The 15,152-nt window shown below is 47.4% G+C and overlaps 1 protein-coding gene across 5 annotated transcripts in view; it reads left to right on the top strand.

The window, feature by feature from the left end:
* Window positions 1–15,152, top strand: part of TTC39B (tetratricopeptide repeat domain 39B) — a 906,668-nt gene that overhangs the window by 514,954 nt on the left and 376,562 nt on the right. Inside the window, exon 1 of one of the 5 annotated variants that reach the window (XM_069626055.1) lies at window positions 33–320. The exons of the other annotated variants lie outside the window; for them this stretch is intronic. The gene's annotated coding sequence lies outside the window, so the exon portion shown is untranslated. Of the gene's footprint in view, window positions 1–32; window positions 321–15,152 lie in introns of those variants that run through there. 5 annotated transcript variants of the gene reach the window in all.

Genomic DNA, 15,152 nt, shown 5'->3' on the forward strand with positions numbered 1-15,152 from the left:
ACCTCCCAGTATCCCCTGCGCACAGAAGCATCAGTTCACAGCATCGCCTGCCGCCGCCGACACTTCAATTGACATTTTCTTTTGAATTCTGGCATGGGGCGCTCCCGTGAAGACCTATGCCGCCTTGTCAAGTTCACCTCCCTCCTTTTTTCCAATTTCTACTCGCCAATTAGTGGGGATCCTACAGGGTGTATAGAAAACGTATTAACATTAAATATGTCATTGCTGCGCTTTGTCTACTAAATCCCCCAGGACGGAGTGAGGACCGGGCGTACGGGATCTGCAATTCTTCACCTGCGTCTCTTTCTCGATATCACTCTGTGAGTACACTGCGTCTGCTTTGCAGTTCTTGTGATGTATGTGTGTTAATAGGCTACATGGGTGTGTTTTTAAAACGCACACTGCAGGTGCTTTGGGGTGTATTGTCTACGACGTTCACCTGCAGTTCACTCGAATATGAATGGTTCTGGGCTGCTCCGTGTGTGCTGGCGGCGTTCTGTCATAGATCCCTGTAAGAGCCACTACTGTGCCACAAAGGCAGCGGCTATCGGCCATGCATTATGCAGCAAGGACAAGGTGAAGCGGTTAAGAGGCTGCATTTCTAGTTAGATGTGCTGGTGAAAAGCATGGGGGGGTGAGGAGCAGTGCGGCTGCAGAAATCTGCTCATTATATTCAGGTACTGGAACATTGGGCTTTGTAATAGCGTAACGATGCACTCTATTTCATGCTGTAATCTCTTGCACGTTCGAAGCCGCCTTCTTTAGAGTGTCCCCAGGGGCTTGGCTGTCTGTTGTAGTATTAACTGTGTGGTGGCTTAGTTCTACTGCGTGGCCCTGTTGAAAGCGGGGGAGGGGTGGAAGTAGGGCGCGGGACATGGCTACCTCGGCACAGTGTAACGGCGTGCCGGCCGCGCGCGCTCCCACGCGATGAAGGAGGACGAGGCTTCCTGTTTAGGACCAGCTCGTCATAGGCTGCTCTGCATCCAGCCGCTGGTGACGCAGCAAGACATCTGGCCCGTTTCAATGCATTAGCGACGGCATGATCTCATTTCCAGTAGCATTATATGCCGTCTATAATTTATTAACAACTCAAGTAATTGCGTGTTTTTGTCTTGGAGTACTTTCGCAGTAGTTTTAACAATATAGCGGGGAGTCAAGTGTCGCGTGAATGTAATTCTATCACTAATGCGAGGAAAGAAAAATACGTGCTTCTCCCAGTGTTTTTTGAGGATTACATCAAAACCGCTATATAACTGAAAACCAAGACTAGCTCGTTTTTATTTGGTGTATTTTAAAGAATCAATCGAACACGTTTTGTTTGGGTTATTGGCTCCCAGTTTTATTTTTTTTAACTACGTTGTATTTATTGAGACACTGAAGAGATGACTAGCGCATGAAAGCTAGGACCACAAACACACGTGTTCATAAAGTGTACCTAACTCGCTCTGTTACTTGGATCGGTTATGCACCTTGCAGTAGACTAGTAGCGGTCGCTGTTTTCCTTCCATGCCTGCAGAAAAGGGATGAGGGGGTCTCATTTCATCCCCATCACATAGCCTCCCCTCCGTGTTGCTCTCAGCTGCCGCATGATTGCTGATGCATCATTTCCGTACCACAGGGCTCCCAAGTTCGACCTTGCCATCTGGCAGGTCTAGTGAGGCAGGCTGTTGACGCACCATGCAGAGCAATGAAAGCGGATGAGGGAAAACTACATCGTCCACGGTGCAATTAATAGTTTCATTACTGCCGTTTTGTGTGCTGTTAATTGATATTCTGTTATCAACACATTGTTAACTCTTCTGAACCGGGTTTTCGATTTTCCACTTATCACGTGCTCTTTATTTAGTAACAAGCCTTTGCTGGCACGCTTCCAGTTTTTAGGATTGGTCAATGCATTGGATGTCGAAGGCTTATGTAACAGCAGCTTTGTTTTTTGTGGAGCAACGCATGGGAGCACTCTGTGAAGGGCTCACACAACTGAATGCAGCAACTACACGTTCCTAAAGCAAGACGTTAAGTCCTTTTGTGTGTATTCTCGAATTATTTTAATATCAGATGACAAATATTAAAACTTAAAAGATGCTTACTTTCCTTGAAACGGTACACCAAGGAGGGAATCATTTTTAGAGTTGCACTTGCTTTAGAAAATAGAATTTGAAGCATTAAAAAATGTAATTGTGTAGGGCTACAATTATACGCATTACAGCGCAAATTTTAAGGTGGCCTCCACCTTTTTATGAAGGTGAAAATCACCCCCCGTCCCTTTTTCCTTTCAATGTATGTACAATGTGCCAATAAGTTGGGTGGAAGAGACCTCGGATAGAAGCGTTTCCCCCCCCCCCTCCTCCTTTAGGCTAGGCATCATCTGCAATCGAAGAAACCGCAGTGGCATGCACGGAAATGCTACCCTTTGACCTTGGAGGTCTGGGTCCCCTTTTAACCTCATAGGCACATAAGCAAACCCCTTACCAGTGAAAAGGTTCACCATCCTAAACACTGTTTGATGCCACTGCGCCACTGGATGGCCAAGGGTTGTCTTGTGATTTATATGCACTGGACAATTGCCCAAAGGGAGGCTGCAGAATGCGTCCCACACTAGCCCCCCCCAAAAAAAACGGCAGTGACTCAAGTGCTAACTAGGCTGTCTTTGAGATTTGCAAGGGTTAATGCCACTCACTAACGTGAGAGGGGGTTTAGATTCTATTAAAGACAAAGAGGCGAGTATTTTGCAATCATTCTTTACTTCTGACACCACAGCAGCAAAGAAAAAACTTTACAAACCGAAAGTTTGAACCACAGAAAAACTGAAAAACAGAGTTTTAAAGTCCATGGAAGGAAACCTCCCCAATCCAAGATGGAGGACAGGTCGTGCCCTGAAGGTGACCAATGGGCAAGGACCCAACCCCATACTCCATATAAATCCTTTACCCTAATCCCAACTCCTCTTTCTGCAGCTGTCTTGCATCAGACGCCCACTGAGAGGAAAAAACTGTAGCGCAGCGACAGCATCCACACGAAGCTCGAAGGATCTCAACCCCGCCGTCTGCCGAAACTGTGAAGGGCTGCTCCTGAACATAATACCTCACTCTGGAGCTGTAATAATGACAAAACAAAGGGTGGGTGGGATAATACTAGCCTCCTTGTCTTTAATAGAATCTAAACCCCCTCTCACGTTAGTGAGGGGGATTAACCATTCTATGACAAGACAGGAGGTTTCATATTATGCAAGTTCAAAGCCCTTGCATCACATTTATTGCAACCTGATCAATACGTGTGTGATAAAATGTTTTGAATGTTGATTCCCTTCACCAATCAGCTGCTTTTAAAATCTGTTCAAGATTACCCTTGTAAAGACTGGTAGGGGTGTCTGCACTTCCTCTCTCTATATGGTAGAGGAGAGGCACAGAGGACCCCAGCCAAGATTCTCTATTTGGTAGCAATGGACGAGCAATCAAGGCCTAGCTTCTCAGAAGGTGATGCGGGCTGGTTCTTAAGTAAAGTGTAGTCCCCGAACCCCCACAAAGGAATGTCCACACACTGTATTACTGAAAACAGTCTTTATATAATTAATATTCAAAGGTATGTACACAATCACAATAATGCACTTTGTACTCAGAAGTCAACAATGATAAATATAGACAATTCTAAAGTGGTACCACCAATGTTATTGAATCTCATTAAAGTGCATCAACTGTACGGTTAAATGTCACACAGATCAATAACGAGGAAACCAGCAATAGAGATAGGCAGGAAAGTAAGATGGTTGAAACGGTAGTCTTATTTCCTCCTATTAAGGTTTTACCCCCCCAATGTACCTGGTGGAGTAGAGTTTTCCGAAGATGCGTCAACCGATCCTTCTTGAGTGACTCCCTTTAAAGCAGGAGCTACGGATCGTCGAGAGGCGTTGAGGAACTCGGCGTTCGGTGTTGGGGAATCGACTGCCCTTCTTGAGTGCCCTCCCTTTAAGGCAGGAGTCACAGGTCATCGAACGTCCGACGGCGAACAGGTTGAACTACGGCCGTGAAGTGGCAGCTTCGTTCCTAACGGTGCTCGTTGACGACAGAGCGTTGGCGTCCTGCAAGGAAGAGGCGTGCGGGGCACCTCGGTGACGATAGTTCTGGACCGCAAAGAGATGAAGAACTGTGGCCCAGCAAGGGCGTTGAGTCGTCGGCGTCTCTGTGGTCCTTAGGTGGCGGGAAACCCACCTGCGGATGCTCCTCGGCGCGTCGACGGTCGGGCTTTCTCCAGTGGGATAAAGCGGGCGACGATGCAGACGAGAGCGACCGATGATCAAATAAAGGTCTTAGGCAAACGGGAGCACGGCGGCTCCGGTCGGCGACGGCGGTCGTCGACAGGGGCGGACAACAGTCCGGGTGCTTCTCTTTGAGATTCCACGGCAGTCCCCGTCTCGGGTCGGCAGCCTGTCGAAGGTCTGTCTAGCAGGGAGCTTTGGCAAAGATCAGCTGTGCACGATGGTCCCTCGTAGCTCGGGAAGAGGGCGCCTTACCAGGTCCTCTCTGGGTCAGTCCTTGGAGACACAGCAGCTTTCATATTGTGAAGGAGAGCAACAGCACTTCTTCTCATCCAGCAGGGCTTCAAAGTCAAGCTTCAGTTACTCCAGTTACTCGTCGTAGTGAACTTCAGCTTCTGAACACGATTCCTAGCCGTGAGAGGTCCCCAGATATACTGTTGATCTCCCATTCATTCCGCTGGGTCACACTCAAGCATCCAATCATGACCAAGGGCATTCATGCAGGCAGGCAGCCAATCAGGCACACAAGGTATTCAGGCCATTCACTTCTCTCCAGACACTCACAACAAGTTATGTGTATTGGGACAAGTACCGAGCCATTCAACACTCCAAACTGCATTCATACCGGTTTCGGGCAGGGCTGTCTGTCATTGTGTCAACCACCAGATACTAGACATCCACAACACAGAATGCATATTCGTCACACACTCTATTCACCCGGGTCCCACCCACAGGAGGTACCCACAACATACATCACTGGGAAGGCTCCAGCTAGTCTGGCCGAGCCTTCACATCAACACCATATATGGCATTTCCACCCAACAGCCTGTCAGGGGGAAGGGACAGAGTCAGGGCTTCCCAGGACTTTGGGAAAACAAGGTAATAGGTAATAGAAAGCAAGAGGCCACAGGGGCCATCTTGTTTTCCATCAGGAATCAACTGATCCCAATGGCAGGGCCGGGGTATCCCCAAAATGGAGGATACTCTGCGCACTTGTCAAATTCAGCATGGAGCTGCCACCAGCCCATACCCTGCTCTGCGGGCCACCCACAGGTGCCCAAAAACATACACTAGGGGCACAGGGTTGTACCTCCACCCATGGGTGCCATAAGGGTATCCCACGGGTCCGTTCACCAAACCAAAAGAGAGAGAGCTGCACAGCCAGGAGTCCCACATGAACCCCTGCATGGAAAACACGACAGAACACACGATAAAAAGCAGTAAAGGACAAGGATATGGAGGCCCTTTCCCTCCGATGCATTTCCAGCATCACACCCCCAGGAAAGCAGCCTTAGATGCCATTGGTCCTCTTACCGAATGAGGACCAAAAAAGGAAGTGTCAATCCCTGCTTCCTTCATAACCCACTTAATCCATCTGGCTAGAGTGGCAGGGGACACCGGTTTATGAGGCCTCCTATAGGAAATTAGAAGCTGAGAGGTATTAGGAGGCCTGAAAGCCTCTGTCTTCAACTCAAAACATTTTAAGCACTGTATAACACATAATTTAGAATCTTCTGGAAAAGCTAGATAAGAGATGGAGGAAATTAAACACTTAGTTCCCCTGGAAATAAAGAAGGTGACCCCCTGAGGGGTGAACACTTTGTTGTCCACATCCAGTGCTCTAATATCAGAGACCCTTTTAATAGAAACAAGGCATAACAACATGGTTCGTTTTGAGAAAAGTTGCTGCAAGGATAGATTTTCATTAGCGGGCCAGGAGCGAAACAGATCTAAAACCACATTAACATCCCATAGAACCAAATACCTAGCTTTCGGAGGATCCTTCATCGTATAGATTTCAGGGCTCTGCGAACTAAGAAGTGTCTGCCCACTGGTTCCCCTTTAACCAATACATGTTTTCCTGAGATCGTTGATCTAAACAGGCCTTGCCCTTTTTAAACAATTCCACAAAAAAATTAACCACCTCTACCGAAGGGGCAGAAACAGGATCAAAATGTTGAGCCACACACCAGCTAATCCAGCGGTTCCATGCCGAGCAGTAACCTGATTTGGTAGAGGCTGCCCAAGAGTCCTTGATGACACAGATAGTCCTGCGAAAGTCCCTGGAAACACCAGGAAGAGCTGCAATCTTCCAAACTATAAGGGAGAGGTGTCCTTGAAGGACCAGCGAGGGAGACCCGCTGGATCGAACAGGAGCAGAGGGTGTAGAGGAAGAAGATGAGGAATATCCACCGCCTGTTCCAGCAAGGCTGGGAACCACACCTGGGAAGGCCAATAGGGGTTGCCAACACCAATGTTGCCCCTTGCCTGCGCACCTGAACTAGGACACTGGCTATCATGGCAAAGGGAGGCAAGGCATATGAAAGGCCTGACCAATCATGAAGGAAACCGTTGGTTGCAAGCGCACTGGGATCCAGTCTCCAACTGTAGAACCGGGGAACCTGGCAGTTGAGCCTCGAGAAAGAGATCCACTTGAATCGGTCCCCAAAGAGACAAGATCTTGGCAAACGGAGCTCTGTCCAAAATCCAGTCGCTTCTGTCCTGGAGATGCCTGGAATTCCAGTCAGCGACATCGTTGTTGAACCCCGGAAGATATTCTGCTTTCAACAGAATGTCCTGATCTAGACAGAAATGCCAGAATTCCCTTGCTAAATCTGCTAGGGCCTTGGATCTTGTTCCCCAACGATGGTTGATGTATCGAACAGCTGAAACATTGTCCATCCGGAGAAGGACACAGCAATTCCCCATATCTTTTAGAAGACTCTTGACTGCAAAGGAGCCCGCTAACAACCCCAGACAATTGATGTGTAGCTGCTTCTCTGAAGCAGACCACTTCCCGCTTGTGGAGATCTGTCCTATCCTGGCCCCCCAGCCCACTCTGCTGGCATCTGACTCCAGGACCACATCCGGGGAGAGACCAAAAATTGCTCTGCCTGATCCATGTGCCTGAGCCAAAGGAGCTCCGACCTGGCTTCGGGCATCAGGACCACTAACTGCGAGTACGACGGGCTCTTTCGAAGGTGTTTGTCCTTGAGTCGCTGTAACGCTCTTAACGGAGAGGGGTCGAAAAGATAGCTTGGATGGAAGCTGACAACATTCCCACAACCCTGGCCAGTTGTCTGAGGGAGACCCTCCCTTTCCTGAGGAGGAGATGGATCTCTTTCCTTATTTTTGAGAGCCTGCAATCCGGAAGGAAAAGGATGCAAAACTTTGAATCTATACTGAAGCCCAGAAATTGGATACATTGCGTAGGCTGAAATATGGATTTCTTTACATTTATGACAAAGCCCAATGCTTGTAGTAAATTCACTGTTAACCCCAGAAGAGCCTGAAGAATCTGAGAACTCTGAGCTAGCAGAAGCATGTTTGTCTAAGTAAATTATTATCCAAATTCCCTTGGACCTGACATGAGCCAACACTAGTTTCATCAACTTGGTGAAGCACCAGTGGGCTGATGAGAGGCCATACGGAAGGGTGGCAAACTGCCAAGTGCGATACCCGCACTGGAACTGAAGGAACTCCTGGTGGGGGGAAAGACAGTGACGACCAGGTACGCATCCTTGAGGTCTATTTTGACCATCCAACCCGCCGGGAGAAGGGTATCCCTGAGAAGGTGAATTCCTTCCATTTTGAAGTGGTGATACACTACGAGTTTATGACTGGGCGAAAACACTCCTCTGGTTTGGGTACTAGAAAAATCGTGTTCAAGAACTGGGAGGCTGAAAAAGACGCTGGGACCACTGCCCCCTTGAAAATGAGGTCTCTGACCTCCGCATCTATCAATTGCTGTTTGTCCTTGTCTAACACGAGGGGAAATGGCAAGGTTAGCTGACAAGGGGGAGAGTAAAATTCTATCTGAAACCCCTTCACCATCTGTAACACCCAGGGATCTGAGGTGAGTTTCCCATTGAGGAAGAAACCTGGCCAACTTGCCCCCCAAACTTTTGTGAGAACAAACCTTTAACACATGTGGAATTACCTGGACCTGATCTTGATCTACCAGCACCTCTGCCGGTTTGTCCTCTCCAATGGAAAGCCCCTCTGGGGAAAAAAACAGAGTTTGTGCTCCTTGAGCAGAGGAGGAATTGTGCGCACCTCTTGATGTGTACTGCCGGGGGCGGATAAGAGCCCTGGGAGAAACGGCCAGAGGAGCAGGCTCTACCTCTTCAGGCCCTGACAAAAACCTTAGGGGCAAAGACTTTTTTTATGTTGACATGCACTTTATCCAATGCAGTGAAAGTATGAACGTAGGCAGAGAGATCTTTAATGAACTGTCCCCAAATAGATTTCCTTGAGCCTTAGGCCCTGCTTCCCCTTCAGCCATGTCGGACAACTTTGAATCAAGTCGCATAATGAGGGACTTGCGATTTTCTCTAGAGATGGCTTCATTAGCGTTGCCGGGCAGGAAAACAGTTCTTTGAATCCAGCCCCTCAGGGCCTGCACATCAATCGGGGCATTTGAAAAAGCTGCCTCCTCTGCCAACTCAAAAATCTGGATCACGGACCCAACACATACAACAACCGATCCTGGAAACTCCTCCAGGCCTTCTCAACTTCATTTTTAGGGACTTTCCCTTTTTGGGACAAAAAGGAGACCATAGACTGGTCAATATCAGGAGTAAGGGCCACCTTATCTGGGAGCACTGGCCTACGGCACTCTGAACACAACTTATTTGTATCCTCCTTAGGGAAGGGACGTCTAACCCAGTAGGTCAAAAAGGATGATACTGCATCCAAGGCGTGCCACTCTGCCAATCTAGGGTGCTGAATAACGCGCTGGGTCAAAGAACGGAACCCCACTACCATCAAGCCTTGGCCCTTGGGACGGAACCACAGGGTCCACCTTCCTCTTACGCCTCTTGGGTGGCGAGTCTGAATCCTCCGAACTATCAGTAGTGGCAATGGGAATTGCAGGGGCATTAGCGAGAAGCTAAGAATTTCCTGACCCAAAGGGAACTGACTGGTGTTGCTGGGACCCATCTAACTTGTGCTAAGATGTGTCCCCTCCATCGGGGGGAGACCTGACTAGGGGCATGAGTCGGACTGAGTTGTCCTTGTAAATGCTTGGACTTACTTGTACATTTACGGGGAACTTGTTTAGGCATAGAAGAACCCTCCTCTGGTGAAGTATGAAAATCTGAGATTTTACTAATAAGCCTATTAAAGGCTGAGGCCAACCTACAATTGAGATCTAAAAGGTCTGTGTCCAAGGATGTTTGAATAACTTGAGCCACTGATGGCTGGACTTGGAGGGAAGGTTCCCCTAAAGTCCTATGAACTGCATCCTCTCCCAACCTCTCACTTTTTTTGGAAGGCCTCACTTGGGTACTGGTGCTTGCTGAAAAGGGGCCCTCAGACTCTTTACTAGCCATACTAACTGAATATGTTATGTGGAAAATAAATGCACACCTTGAGACAGAAATGAATAAACATAGCCTAGCAGGCACATAACACAGTAGAAACGCTGACCAAATGCAGCACTTATTAATGTAGAGGGGAAGCACAACACAGAGCAGGCGAATTTAAAACGTTCTAAAAGGCAGTGTGTGTGAGGAACGCCTCACCCAAAAGTGCCGAGCAGGCGCTGCAAAATAAACAAACTGCTTAATAGTAGCGAGAGAGAGAAATGTCTTGCGTTTTCACAAGCAGGCAAAGCTTGCAGCTGAGCAGGTTTACGAACGTGACGTGTGTGGGAGGGCACTGGAACTCCGGAAATCTTCCTGACCCGACCCCTTTGCGCTTGTAACAAAAGCCTGCGCATCGACCTTGAGCAGACTTGTAACTCGTTCAGCTTCAAGGCGGAGCTCTCCCAGTGCGACCGCGGCTTATGAAAGAGAAGCCCTGCAGCGGTAGCAAACGGCGATAGACACATGTTAAAGGAAACAAACTGAAACAACACAGCGTGAGAGGAAAATGCACACGCCCGTGACATGCCCTAATAACTAAGCTTATAAAAGCTGAACAAGACTACGAATGTCACGCTATGGCAAACCACACAAAGCACTGACAGCAACAAAATTCATAACTAAGAAGGAGTGACTTAACTTGTGGTCTCAGCAGCAAAGAAAGAGGAGTTGGGATTAGAGTAAAAGACCTATATAGGGGTGGGTCCTTGCCCATTGGTCCCCTACAGGGCATGCCCTGTCCTCCATCTTGGATTAGGGAGGTTTCCCTTCATGGACTTTAAAACTGTTTTTCTGTGGTTCAAATTTTTGGTTTAAGTTTTTTTTCTTTGCTGCTGTGGTGTCAGAAGAAAAGAATGATTGCATAATATGAAGCCTCCTGTCTTGTCATAGAATCAGGTTCCAATCCCACCTTCGCTACAGGTTTGAAATGTTATGTGGTCACTTAGATTGCAGGTTTTCTGGGGGAGCATATGCCATATCTGGTTTAGAGGTTCGCCCTGGTTAAGTATCAGTGGATCAAGGAGGTCAATTGTCTGTTGGCTTGCTTGAGCGAGAGAAGTTTTAGGAGCATCTAGATGAGCCCTGCCGTATCAGTAGGTTGCAATATGTTAAAAAAAAAGATTCATGCAGTAACTGGGGAATTGGGCATGGAAAAATGGGACACTCCGCTTCTCCCCCCGTTCCACCAATTGATTGAATGGAATATGTGAGAGCGGGATGATGTGATATGGACACAAGTCCCCCCATAATGTGTCCTTGGTCCATCACTACAAGTACTCTGCAAGAGGGTGGTGAAGAGGTTCAGGGTTCATATTCTGCTATTGTTACAAGAGTTAAAGAAAGATGAGTTACTACTTACATTAAATTTTTCCTTTCGGATAAGAGGGCTGGATGGGTTGTCTGAGAAGATTTTCCTCTCCCCGAGAGTGCATTTCAGTGACATTGAAAGAAGACCAGCAGCCAATAATAAGGTAGCGAACAATGGGGTCACATCAGCGAATGACTGCACCCCTCGGCAGGCCTTAGTGGCCTGGGGCACAGCTAAGTCATTCATTCTCCGACACCTAGATGCAATGTAGGGAATCCAAAGGTTTTATGGGTTGATTGTTGGAATACAGTTATATGGTACGCTTATGCTCCTGAAAGTGATAATGACTTGACACATGTACAACTTCAGGATTCAAATTCTAACATACTTTGCAATTTTGTCACGTGCTTGTTACAGGAATGGTTGGTGCTCTAATAATTCTGAGCGACAACAAAAGCTGGAAGCAGTGGTTCAGTATATTGGGGTTGAGCGATTCAGAGTTTGGGATATTTAGTAGTGGTGCTGTTGTGATCTTCAGGTGGTCTCTGTGGGCAACAACGAGACATCCTCCTCTTTTTTTTCCTTTTCTATTTGCTTGTTTCATATTGAAGTTGTTGAGTAAGATTTGTGTGTGATTACTTTTGCATTCTTCCATGAGCCAGATTTTGGTGAGGAATAGGATGCCAGTACCACCATCGCCGAGGAAGTCTTATATTTCTGTGGTTTGTTTTGACATCAATCTGGTGTGGAGTAAGTTGCAGTGAATCAATTTGTTTTCTGAGATTTGTTTGTCCTTTGAGGGCGGTGTTGGCAATTTGATTTGGTGATGGTTCACCTTTTCTTTTGACTGCATTGGGTTTTGCTGTGTGTGTTTTGTTGCAGACTTTCATTACTTCATTGAGCAGTTTTAGAAGACAGCGTTTCAGGTTGATGTGTTCTTTGGTGTTGTCTTTAGGTTCATGTTGGTGGGACTTGTTCTCTCATCAATTTTTGTTGATGTACTGTCTGTTGAAGTCACTTTGTCAACTCTGCTTGGTCTGTCCATCCAGGTCTATCCCATGGGTTTCTGGCTTCCCTCCTTGTGTGGTTGGAATGTTTATGGATAGCTGGTTGTCGAGGTGGGTTGCTGGTTTTTAAGGTTGGTTGTAGGGTCATGGGTAGCATGACAAAGGGATTTTGGTCGTGTTACGGCAAAGGGGCTCTCTTCCAGAAAGCGGTTTAATGTAGTGTTTCTTGGTGTTTGTTGGTTCTTTGATTATGTAAGTTGCGATGATTGGCCGTCTTCCATCTGGTATGATCCTTTATGGCACCTCCTTGTGTGTCAGTCTTTCCTGGCGCATGCCATCTTGTTGAGATTGTTTTATTCGGTCGACGGCTAGTTGTTTGGTTGTCAATCCCTTGTTTGGATTTAGGGTGTTTTAATTGGGGTAATGTTTCTGGTCCTTTGTGGTAGATTGTCTGGATCACTACAGGTTTTAATCTTGTATACTCTAGTTGCAGATTTTTCAGGTGATCGGTTCTTTCCCTTTGTATGTTACTTGTCGGGTAGCGTCTCAGCTGCAGTACTATTTGAGCAGTTTTTGTTGGGGCTATCCCAAAGGACTGTTTGTATTTTGTTGGCTGTAGGGTAGTATCGATGCCACACAAACCTCCGGGTTTAAGTTGTTTCAGGGCTTAGGATGTAACCTGGGCCTAGTGTGGGAGGATGCCAGATAAGGGGTGAAATGCCACAGGGTGTGAAAGCGCAGGGTTATGAGTCCCAAGGGTACAGTATTTCAGGATCACTTTATCTCAGGGCCTCTATCACAGGGACCGAATGCTGTAGGGGCAAAGCCTCACTCGTGATGGTTGCCTGACAGTTGGTGAAAGCCTCACAGTGTCAACAATCTCAAAAGTGGTAGCGTTTCAAAGTGGTAGAGTTTTCACATTAGCAGGTTTCATATTATCAAAGCCTCACAGTGACTGAGCTTTACAATGGCAAGATCTCAGTGGATGAAATCTTTGTAGCAACAGTCTGATGGTGGCAAAATATCACAAGAGCCAAATGTCAGTGGCAAAATCTTACAATGGCAATAACTGATGGTGGAAAAATTGATAACGACAAAACTCACATTAGCAAACTCACATTACATCAGTTTCAGTTGCCAAACCTTACAGTAGCTAAAGCTGATAGTGGCACAATTTTACACGAGTAAAGACTTCAGAAACCAGAACTCGCAGTGGCAAATCCAATAGTGGTAAACCCTCACATTAGCAAAACAGTCATTGGCAAAAAACTCCCATTATCAGGATTTCCGTGGCCAAACATCACAGTGGAAAGATCTGGCGGTGGACTTGATAGCGGTAAAATCTCACATTATCTAAGCTTGCATTAACACTGTTTCAGTTACCAAACTTTGCAGTGGTAAGTTCTGATAGACGCAACATCTGATAGTGGTACAATCTTACATTAGTAGAAACTCACATTAGCATGATTTTTAGTGGCCAAACCTTACAGTGGCAACATCTGATAGTGGCAAATTCTCACATTAGCAGAAACTAACATTAGCATAGTCTCAGCGGCTAGAACACCTAACAATGAGAAACGCGGGTCCCAATGGCAAGATTTTACAGTGGCAGAACGTCACAATACCAACGCATCTCAATGGTAAAACCTCAGAACGGCAGGATCCCACAATGACAACATCTCTCATTATCAGTGTCTTACAGCGTCACTTTCCTTATTGTCTGATCCCCTGTGTTGGGGGTGGGGAGCTGCAGAGCAGTGCTGGGCTCCAGGCAAACCGGGAAATGCCCTTTGCCGGCTGCCCGGGCCATGCTGCCCTGTGGAGCTTGTTTAAGCGGGCTGCTCTGGGTCTTGTGACCCTCAGAATTTGCCAATCTGAGGCGGGCAGAGTGGGTGGGTGGGCACAGGGAAGAGGTTAGGAAGCACAGATTGCACTTTGTCTGAAAAGCTTATGGCCTTTCAAGGAAATTAAATAAAGGAGGTGGGAGGGGTTGGAAAAATGCCATCTAAACCTAAATCTAAAATGGTAGCAAAATGAAAATAAGGCACTCCTAGCGGCGTTGTGTCGAAATAAGAATGGCCTATACTAAGAAACCTATTGCCAAACCTGACAACTAATGAAAAAGGGTGTGGGTTGATTTTCAAAGTGTTTGCATATAATATGTCAGGATGCAGTAGCCTGGGACTGCCTTCCCCACGTTTTGAGCACGTGGTAAGATGGGAGCTCGGAGCACAGCACACACTCGAGCTTTCCCAGCACGAGTCAACAGTTCCACTTGCAGCTGTCAGGACCAGCAATGGCCAAGTCTCGTTTCCCTTGAAAGTTTCTTGCCTTTGTGGGCCGGACGTATTTAATGACAAAGTTCCTTTAACAAAATGAAAATTTGTTTCCACAGTTCACGTTTGGTGACCGCTTCACCCCTGGGTCCTCCTCTTCCGGGCGCAGACCCCTCTTTAATCTCCAGTGGCGGCATTCACTTCCTGTGCTTTTTTTTATAGTGCTTCCTAGGTCAAAGGCTTTCGACTGTACAGGAATTTTGCTTGACCTCCTGTATGACCACTTTTACCTAACTTGGCGGCTTTCTACGGCCTACGGCCTTCTGATATCTGTAGTTTCACTCAGATGGGGCTTGACCAGAGGTTCACGGAGCAACACCCACGTGGTGCCAATTCCCTCTGCAGCTGGTCTCCCCTTAACACTTTTACAGTTCTTTGAACTTGGTTGTACTTGCCACTTTGCGACTTTCATTCACCACAGCCCAGCTCTTATCCGTTCTCCCCTCGACTCAACGGCTTTGATGCACCGCTTGGCTTTCCTCCTAACTGGAGTCAAGGCCGGTACCATGGAAGCAGGAGTTCCCGCGCTCCCACTTATCAACGTCGACACGCTGCGTGTATGGTTGACATCTGCTGCAGCACACTTGGACTATTGTCCTCGGTCGTACGATTTCCTCTGCAGAGGTATTGCGGGTCTGCGTCGAATTGGGCAAGGTCGTGTTTCTCCTTGTCAGCCTCTCGATATTCGCTGCTTTTCCCCTCCTCTTGAACTGCCGGGCCTGATAGTTGTCTCGTCGGGCAGTGTGCCTTGCTCGTACTGTGCTCTCTTGCTCCACCTTTTATGCCTGTGGGGAAGGGAAAGGGCCGTCAGGTGTGGGTGATTCTGATCAATAACCTGATCTTGCCTGACCCTTGTTTTGGGACATGCCAGGTAAACAGCTC

This window comes from Ambystoma mexicanum, chromosome 6p, assembly GCF_040938575.1.
Source record: "Ambystoma mexicanum isolate Mex_15411 chromosome 6p, UKY_AmexF1_1, whole genome shotgun sequence".
NCBI classification, from domain to species: Eukaryota; Metazoa; Chordata; class Amphibia; order Caudata; family Ambystomatidae; genus Ambystoma; species Ambystoma mexicanum.